We start from the raw sequence: 10333 nt of genomic DNA on the forward strand, positions 1-10333 counted from the left end.
GGAGACAGAGGTTGCAGCAAGCCAAGATCGTGCCACTGTACTCCAGCCTGGGTGACAGAGCAAGATTCCATCTCAAAAAAAAGAAAAAATCCACCAAAAAATATACTTGGCAGACGTGCTACTGTGAAACACAAGTCCAAATTCTGTGGAGAAGAGTCCAGGAGATGAGCCAGTGATGGAACTGGACTGAGAGCTGAACTGCCCACTGCTGACCCCCTTCACTCCCATCCCCACCCTCAGGCAGTAGCTCCAGGTGCTGTATGAGGGGATTCAGAGTTCCTCTGTGTTATTCATGTTCATTAAATTTAAATATAGATTGCTGTAGGTTGATCTAAATGAAAGAAATATCTGAAAAAAAAGTGAACAGAAGGATCAAATGATATTCAGCTTCAAATATACCAACTATTACCTGGAATAATACATATGAAAGACACTAACCCTACATGGATTTTAAAAATATCCAGGAGACACCCATCTGAGTCTCAGTGACGTCCTCTTGTTCTGGGAGAGGGAGAGCCTTGGATTGTTTCTCTTCCCTGTTTAGTGAAGCTATTTCTCAGTAAACTGCTCTTCCTGCTAGTACACAAGGGTGGGAATGCCACTCTTCTGCCATCTTATGAAATCCCAGCCACTCCAACCCTTGCCATGCTGCTAGGTGGATGTTTATGGAGCGTGGAGGTAGAAGAGGAGCAACACCTACATATTCCACTGCAATTCTGAAATTGCTCAGCCTTTGTTACTCTGTCACACATCAGTCAAAGGTATGATTAAGTGCCAGCTGTGTACCAGGACACTGCTCAATCTTCAGGAGCAGCCCCACCCTTACACTCCGGCTTTAATTTAAAAGATCCCCTTTTGGCCCACCTCTGGTCTCACTGCTCCCTTGGGCGAGGAATCCGTAGGTTCAAGGAGACATGCACACCCACATCCATGCCCCCTTTCCAGACTTGCTAGGTGATCAAGGATTCTAGAATTCCCTGCCTGGCAGCTCTGAGCCCACTTCCAGGACCTGCATTGCCCCTTTCTGGGTCTGTCCTCTTAAAAGTGACAGCACAGTATAATGCTAGGGCTGGAGAAGGCCCCAAGGGGAGGGCAAGGCAGGGGACCCAGCATTTAGTGGCCTCACACAAGCGCGCCAGGCTCCCAGCCGAGCGGGACAGCAGTGGGGCTGGGAGGAAAGGCTGGGCCCAGCTGAGGGCTGGATACCTCCATTTGTATTCTTGCCCTGTGTCCTGCAAATATTAGGGGTTGGCCAGTCCACGGGGCCTTGGGATAGGTCTGAAGCTCCAGAAATCCCATGAATTCTGGAAGGCAAAGATCTGTTCAGGCTGTGTAGCCAGCAGAGGGGCTGATGGCATGATCAAGACAGAAGTCCACGTGTGACTCCTGAAGGCCCCGCTGAACTGCTCTGTCCCACAGCAACCACCTTCTTTGTGAGCAGGAAGCATTTCTCCACTCTGTGGCTTACAATGCTTCCTCTTCCCCTTCTTCTTCCTCCTCCCAGCAGGCTGCCTCTTCACCATTGACTCTCACCTTCACTCAAAAGCAGGCTGGGAAAATACATGTGTGATGAACTGCCTTTGCTGTTTAGCAAAACTTTCGGTAAGAAGGTGTAGCAAATGAAAGGCCCAAGGCAGGGTGTTGCCTTGAACAGGAGCCCTTCTGCCTGAGCCCCGCACGGTCCCGCTAGGAGTTGGCAGGGTGGGGAGGAGGAGAAGCTCTGTGAGCAAGCACAGACAGTGCAGGGAGGGCGTAGACCTGGGATCAGACGCCCAGCAGCATGGATATCTGGTTCTTGTTGGAAGAGCTTTTCACAGACCACCACAAAAAGTAAATGAGATGATTAAAATTATAATGAACAACTGTATCTACCACAGCTTACAAAGCTGCACCCACAAGGATACACTCATTGAATCTTTACAACAAGAATAATGATTCATGCTTCCAATCTGCAGGTGAACAAGGAAGTTTAGAGAGATAAAGCAACTTGATCGAGGTGATACAGAGCCAGACTCAAATTTAGGCATTCACGGTAAAAATGCAACTCCTCCCCTCTATCTTACCTGACTCTGCCTTTCATCAAGTCAACATTTATGAACATGATTTGTGAATGACTCTTCCTCATACAAGTGATCATTTTTGATCATTTGGGGTCAATTTTATGATTTTGAGGGAGTGTGGTTTTGAAAGCTCCTCTTTACAGATAAGACATTGGAAGCTGGAGGCCTGCCTAGCACAGCGAGCTCTTCCTTCCCTCCCATCAGAACAGCAGGTGTTGTGGGGGTGGAAAGACCAGAGCACAGACAGCAGATATCACTGAATGATGGCTCTTTGCTACCTGCTGCTGTCACATAAGCTTCCTCCTGCCTCTCCCCTTCCAAAGGAAAGAATATGAATCTATAGTATTTCATAGAGAACAGCATGGCACTGGCTTTGCCCAAACTCTGCTTGTCCCCAGAATATGCAAAACAATGCCAGGTAATCAACTTCTAAGTCACAGAGGTTAATTTTCCAAGATTACAGTTAATACAGTAGAGGTAAAATAAATAAAATAAAACAAAATAAAAATAAAGACAATTACCTGAGTGTATATGATAGCTTTCTACTGAGGAACTCCAATAATGTATATATATAAATGTCACCTTTTGTTTTACAACATCCCTGCAGAAGCAGAAAAAGATAAACATAATTAATATACTATACAACTGTACCAGTAAGTGTCCTTCTATAACAGCTCTAAAACTAAAGTCAGAGTTTCAAACCAATGGGATATCTTGGTGCTGGCAAAGTTGGGCCTGCCAATCAGTTTGGATTGGTATTTGGGGCTTTAAAACAATTTGAGCCAACAGTTAAAATTCAGGAATTTTCACATAGAAATCCAGATTTGCAGCTTCACTCAGAAACTCAGAAGATCTGGCAAGAATCACTAGAGCCACAGGGCTTAAATGGAGCACACGCTTACCAACCTGGCCAACTGCTTTCAGTGACCTAACTGACTTTCTAGGGCAGTTAACTCTGTGACTCCTTATGTTGCTAAGATTTATCTATGTGAATTATGTCTTCCAGTCAGTATAACTTGAGCAGAAATAATAAGGGCCTAGCACAGCCTGGAGTAATGATTACGGTTTGTCATAGCACATGGGTTTTCAAAGGACCAGTTGTGAACCATTAATATGCTGGTTCCCAACCCTGGTTCTACATGTGAATTACTTGGGAGAGATTTTTAGATGATGCTTTCTACCTAACCAGATTAACTAAACCAAGATCTCTGAAAGTGCAGTCTTCGTATCAGTACTGTCACTGCTGTATTGTTACTGTAATCTACTTATTGAAGTATAACTTACCGATGGTAAAGTAACAGGACAAAAGAGTATGACCAGCACCCCAGACTCTTCCTGATACCCCCTCCCTGTAACCAACATGGATTAACATTGCCTGTTCTTGAACTTTACGTAAATACAATTTATCGAGCACATTCATTGGCATCTGTATTATTTCACTCAACTTTTAGGACTGAGATGCATCTATGTTGTTGCATGTATCAGTAGCAAACTCATTTTCATTGACATCTAATATTCATCCAATGACTATATCACAATCTGTTTTCCCATTCTGTTGATGGAAATGTGGGTTGAGTTTGGGGTTACAACACTTAAAGGTGCCATCTGTGAACATTCTTTTTTTTTTTTTTTTTTTTTTTTTGGAGACGGAGTTTTGCTCTTGTTACCCAGGCTGGAGTGCAATGGCGTGATCTTGGCTCACCGCAACCTCCGCCTCCTGGGTTCAGGCAATTCTCCTGCCTCAGCCTCCTGAGTAGCTGGGATTACAGGCACGTGCCACCATGCCCAGCTAATTTTTTTTTGTATTTTAGTAGAGACGGGGTTTCACCATGTTGACCAGGATGGTCTCGATCCCTTGACCTCGTGATCCACCCGCCTCGGCCTCCCAAAGTGCTGGGATTACAGGCTTGAGCCACCGCGCCCGGCCCCTGTGAACATTCTTAAACATGTCTTTAGATAAATACATGAATGCATTTCTATAGAACGTATACCTAGGAGTAGAAACACCAGGTCATAAGGCGTACGTGTATTCAGTTTAACAGATATTGCTGAACAGTTTTTCAAAGCTTTCATGACTATTTACACTCCTCCCAGTGATGTATGAGAGTTCTGGTGGTTTAATATCCTTGTCAACATTTCGATTGTCTGTCTTTTACATTTTCACCTTTCTGGTGGGTGTGTAGTGGTACTTCATTGTGGTTTTAATTTGCATTCCCCAGAAAGCCAACAAGGTTGAGCATGTTTTATGTTTCTTGGTTGTTTGAAATAAGTTTTTCCGTGAAGTACCTGTTCAAACCTCTTGCCCATTTTTCTGTTGTGATGGTCCTACCTTTCAAAATTGCCTTGTTTCTGTTTTGGATATGACTCCTTGTTTGTTACATGCATAACAAGTCATGTTATATTCATGACTCCTTGCATGTTACATTCATGGCAAATGTCTCCTCTCCTGGAGTTTGTCTTTTACTCTTTTAGTGGTATGCTTTGAGAAACAGAAGTTCTTATTTTTAACATAATCCAATTTATAGATCTTTTTCATCATGTTAGTACTTTTTGTATCTTGTTTAAGAAATCACATTTGACCCAATATCATACCTATATTGTTTTGTCTCTAGAACAATGCTGTTCAGCAGATAAAAAAATGAGAGTAATGTATGTAATTTTAAATTTTCTAGTATTTCAGGTACTCAATAGCAAGCCACACGTGGCTAGTGTCTGCCATATTGGACAGTGAAGACCTAGAAGTTATATTGTTTTACCTGTCACATCTAGATTGATACTTAGAGCTGTCTGAATTTTGAGATGAGAATCAAGATCCATTTATTTCTACATGGACTTTCAAATGGTCATCTTTTCCTGTAATGCCAATGTTGTCATAAATCAAGGGTCCAAATTTATAGAGGGTTTTTTCTAGTATCTTTAGTCCATTCCATTGGTCTATTGTTCCCTAGTTGATTTTAATTTTCAGACAGTGTTGAGAACAGCTAGAAGTAGGTCACAAAATTAATTAGTAGGTTACAACCTGAAATTTTGCATAGTATAATGAAATGAAATAAAAAACATCAATACTCATAAGTATTGTTTTGTGAAATTATTATTTCAGAATTGTGTATGTGCCCTAAGTTGAGATATAAAAAGTATTTCTTATTATCAGTAATGCTCAAAAACGTTTGAAAACCACTGCAGTAGTGTAATGTACATAACAATCACTGAGGAAAATTCAAGTTGCATATGAGTTTATAGTCATTATCTAGAAAAGCTCTGAAGTTTTACTCTTACACAATTAGTTAGAGCCCAGAATTCCACATAAAGCAGATCTCCATTGTAATCAAGCCAGGTAAAGCCAGTTACAGCTAATGGGATAGGAAGAGCTCATTACTAAACCCTGTAACTTTGACCCTAAGTGGAATATAGTAATGATCCTGTGATGTGAACATCACAAATGAAAACTGCTAAATCTGCAGAATTTGACATTTGTTCGGCATCAGCATATTGTATGTTTTTGAAATTTTAATCATGTTAAACAAGAAAACAAACTTTGGGCCGGGCGCGGTGGCTCAAGCCTGTAATCTCAGCACTTTGGGAGGCTGAGGCGGGTGGATCACGAGGTCAAGAGATCGAGACCATCCCAGTCAACATGGTGAAACCCCGTCTCTACTAAAAATACAAAAAATTAGCTGGGCATGGTGGCACATGCCTGTAATCCCAGCTACTCAGGAGGCTGAGGCAGGAGAATTGCCTGAACCCAGGAGGCGGAGGTTGCGGTGAGCCGAGATCGCGCCATTGCACTCCAGCCTGGGTAACAAGAGCGAAACTCAGTCTCAAAAAAAAAAAAAAAGAAAGAAAAAGAAAACAAACTTTGAGTGGAAGAAATTGAAGCCAAGCTAGTTATTAATGTCAAGTCATCTTCATTATTGAAGAAAATGCTTTCAGAATTTTTGCTTAAATTTTTAAATGATTAGTTTATTGTTCAGCCTGTGTCAGGATCAATCTTATCAACAAGTATTCATTGACTATCCAATAAAATATGTCTGGCAAAGAAATCAAAATAAAACAAACCTTATCCCAGGAGAGAATTAAATGGATTATCACATGATTTTTCTTCACTAAGTACTTCATTTTAGAACATGAATATAATAAGTAAAAATGGTTTCAAACTCTTTAACGTAGTATTTTAGCTCTTTGAATAACCTAAATATACGCCTTACCTGTGAATTTTACACTTTTCCCATTAATGAAAAATGCATTTATCTTTCGGTTGTGCTTTCATATTATGCACATTCACACGTGTGTGTGTATATGTGTGTGAGTGTGTGTTTACAAATCCCGAGCAGACAGATTTGGGAATTTTGGTTAAACATCTTAGTTTCCTGGTATTTCCTAAAGATTTAACCCAGGAAACAATAAAAAGGAAACTTTCCATTAAATTGAAACATGTAATCCCACCACCAGCACAAACCCTCTCCGCAGAGTTTCCAGTGGCCAGGTAGGCCAAAAAATAAACACCCAAAACCCCTTAACTTTATATTTGAGTAGCAGGAAGATATGCACAGATGGAGACATTTAAAATTCTCATACATGGGAAAGGTAAAATTTGTTTCATGGTCACCTAAACCAAATCCCTTTCTCTTCAGAGCTATTTTCTATTTACTAATGGAACTTCTCAGCCTTGAAATTATGATAATAACAACCTTTGGAAGTGATCAAACTGAAGCCCATTTACAATTGAACATCTGTCCACCATTAGCAGAAAGTTCTGTGGAGAATCGTGGCTGTTACAGTTTTGTACAAGGTCAAAGCTTAATCTCTCTGCTCACTTGCCCATTGGGGTTTTTATACATAAGTCCTAATTTATTTATTTTAATTAGACTTTTAGCTTCATTTATGTTTTCATCATTTTAAATTCCAGTTACAAGGACAAATCTCAAGGCAACACATACTGTATGGCTGTTAAAGGATGGGCTTGATTGCACGGGGCTTAGGAAAGTAAGTCCCACTACTTTAGAATGCCTTCTTTCATGCTGTCAGCTGTCTGGTCTGTCTAGAGTTGGCACAAGGATTTCTTCAATCATCCTAGGTCCACCTAATAGACAAAACCACAAACTTGGGCTGTATAAGATCAGTTAGATTGTTGTATTGTGTGTTGAGGTGTTTCCAGGAAAAAGAATAATATACCTGCATCTGATTCCAGAGACACCTTCCCTATGTTCCTCTCTCCTATCTCTCTACTAAGATCTGCAGTTTCTCAGGATTCAGACATGGGGACAGATTGCCAACACACCATTCTTGATGCCAGCTGGCCTGCTTGATGAACTTGACGGCAGGCTTTTTGCCAATAAGTCAGTCAGTCGCTTTTGTCCCAAATCTGTCTTTATAAAGGTGTACATCTGTAGGTCAGCCTTTGAATCGTATCCCTAAATTCATATTGGAGAGGCCTTAGAAAATCCAAGGCTGTTGTGTGGATGGCTTGGGGCCCAAGATAAATGAACAGTTGCCATGATACACTTCATGCTCTGTGAGTCGAGGGAGCTCCCTTGGAGCCAGCCCAGCACCTTCCTCCCATGAGTACTCTGCCAGCTCCTGGCAGTGCTTCTGCTGTGGTGTGGAGGCCAGGGAAACCCACATAAACTGTGTGTGTGTGTGCGTGTCTGTGTGTGTGTGTGTGCAAAACTGTAACTTTCCTGGCCTACCACAACAAACTGACTTTTGAAAAATAAGTATCTGATGTTCTTGCTTTTTGCCTGATTTTACTGTGCTTTGGAGGACTTTTGGCACAGGACATTCATTACTTTGCTTAAGAGCCTGTTTGAAAGCTGGATCAGCTCCACAAGAAAGAGAGAATCAAAAAGTAACTTCCCAGATTAGTCGGATGTGGTGGCACACGCCTGTACTCCCAGCTACTTGAGAGGCGGAGGCAGGAGAATTGCTTGAACCCGGGAGGTAGAGGTTGTGGTGAACCAGGATCACACCACTGCTCTCCAGCCTCAGAGACAGAAAGAGAAACTGTCTTTAAAAAAAAAAAAAAAAAAAAAAAAAAAAAAAAAAAAAAAAAAAAAAAGCCGGGTGCGGTGGCTCAAGCCTATAATCCCAGCACTTTGGGAGGCCGAGGCGGGTGGATCATGAGGTCGAGAGATCGAGACCATCCTGGTCAACATAGTGAAACCCTGTCTCTACTAAAAATACAAAAAACTAGCTGGGCGTGGTGGCACATGCCTGTAATCCCAGCTACTCAGGAGGCTGAGGCAGGAGAATTGCTTGAACCCAGGAGGTGGAGGCTGCAGTCAGCCGAGATCGCGCCATTGCACTCCAGCCTGGGTAACAAGAGCGAAACTCCATCTCAAGGAAAAAGAAAAAAAAAAGAAAAAGGCAGAAATATCATTAATGAGAGGACCACACAATGATTACTTTTATGAACATACGCCTGTTTTCTCTTTAAAGAACTTGTCTCTTTTTCCAGAGATTCTGCTGATGAAATTAGAAATGGAAACTCCTTTTAAGAAAAACATAAGGCTTGTGGGGGAAGACAATGAAAAGGTGAAGTTTAAAGTCAAACACTCACTTATGGTAGAGAAGGCACTTGAACATTGCAGGTTAATGAATAAATTAAAATTCATTATCTGGTCAGCCCTAAAGATTTATTTCCTTGCTTTGTGTAAAGCTTTCAAAAAAACTAAAATGTTTAACAGAACATTCTTGCTTAACAGAACATTCTTGTTAAACATTTGCTTGGATCAGAAAAGGTAGTCTGATTTTGTTTCGTTTTTCTGCAGGAGACTGGCAGTCTTAGAACTAAACAGCTCATTCCTCCTGGCGTAACACTGAGCACTGCATCTCTCAAGACAGAAGCAGCTTAGGAAGGCTTGCCACTGTGGAGTGGGCAAGTCCCACCTTGTTCTCAGTTTAAGGCAATGGCCTTTGCCATGCCACCTGGCAAGGATCTGTGGTGACCCTTTCATTCCACTTGGAGTCAGGGCTTTCCAATAAACCAAGCCATGCTGAGCATTCGGCCGCGTGGGATTTCACTCCCCAAACCATTCTTCCAAACTCTCAATGAATCAGTTTAAACTGGCCCGAGAACAAGGAATGCAGGTCAGGAGTGGAAGTTTGGACTCGACGTTTACCCTCCGCTACTGAACACTTCCGAGCAAAACTCCACAAAGCAAAGGGCCCCAAGTCTATCTTTTCTGTCTATCTCCCAAACGTCAGCCAAAAATGAACATTTTCTCATTTGGCTGCCTCTCCCCACCTCTCTCTGTCTCCTCTCCCTCTCTCTGTCACAAGCCCAGGCGCGCACACACACACACACACACATAGGCTCACACACGGAATCATGGCCACCTTGGTTTTCAAAGTCCCCAAATACTAACCACATCAATGAGATGGCGCCTACCTTTCTGAAATGTCAGCCCACAAAAGGTGCCCCTTGCTTGTGAAGTGCAGTCAGAGAGTGGCTTCCAGAGTTCCAGCCAGCTCCGTTCTCATCAGAGAGCAACACCCCTCATCTCTGCGTAAGCCCTGAAATTCCTTCAGAGACCCACCCTCTAAAGTTGCAAGTCAAGATTTCTGACTGAGGGCAGTCAGTGACGTGAAGCGAAGCTACTGGATGGCACCCTCAGGTTCTTCCTGATGGGATGTTGCTTCCTGTTTCACCACTTGGAAAGGAGAAAACTGGAACTGAGTCAGACACGGAGTTACAAATGCATCAGTTGCCTCATCTTTGTTGCCTTGTGGTACACACAGTCATTTGTCAACTGCTGAACAGGATGGTCTTGCTATTTGTATCAAAAGCGAAGGACTTAAGTGCAGAGAGAACCCTGAAACACCAGTCACAACCCTGCACTGTCCTAGGAGCTGGTTTGACAAGTACAGTACCCTCCAGAAAACAGGCAGGGCTTCTTGCTAACTAAATCACCTCCATGCCACAAAACTCATCCACTAAGGAGCACTGGTCCACAGTAATGTGATTTCTCTGCCTGCTTCCTAGGAATTAAGAACAAAAATCACTTTTTTGAATCATATAACCACCAAAAAATAGTGTGGCAGTCTTTTCTATTTAGAACAGTCAGACACAATTCACATTGTTTTTGTTTGTCTCAAAGAACAATCACCATAGACAAAGACAGACAAGCTCATTAGCATCAGGGAATAAACACTGTTACTTGTCCCTGTGTGCTTGAACCACTACAATTTCAAAGACAGGTGTGGATTCATTTTATAGTGTTTGTTTCAGATGTTGTACCTTTTGAAGCCATTTTCACTTTCTCTTGCCTGAAGAT

At 42.2% G+C, this 10333-nt stretch overlaps 1 protein-coding gene across 1 annotated transcript in view; it reads right to left on the reverse strand.

The window, feature by feature from the left end:
* CERS3 (ceramide synthase 3) overlaps window positions 1-9593 on the reverse strand; it is a 102220-nt gene extending 92627 nt beyond the window's left edge. The window contains exons 1-2 of the mRNA XM_010351239.3: window positions 9448-9593; window positions 2582-2661 (exon numbers count right to left, since the gene is read on the reverse strand). The gene's annotated coding sequence lies outside the window, so the exon portion shown is untranslated. The remainder of the gene's footprint in view (window positions 1-2581; window positions 2662-9447) is intronic.
* Window positions 9594-10333: the final 740 nt, after the last annotated feature.

Source organism: Saimiri boliviensis, chromosome 5 (genome assembly GCF_048565385.1).
Source record: "Saimiri boliviensis isolate mSaiBol1 chromosome 5, mSaiBol1.pri, whole genome shotgun sequence".
Classification (NCBI taxonomy): domain Eukaryota; kingdom Metazoa; phylum Chordata; class Mammalia; order Primates; family Cebidae; genus Saimiri; species Saimiri boliviensis.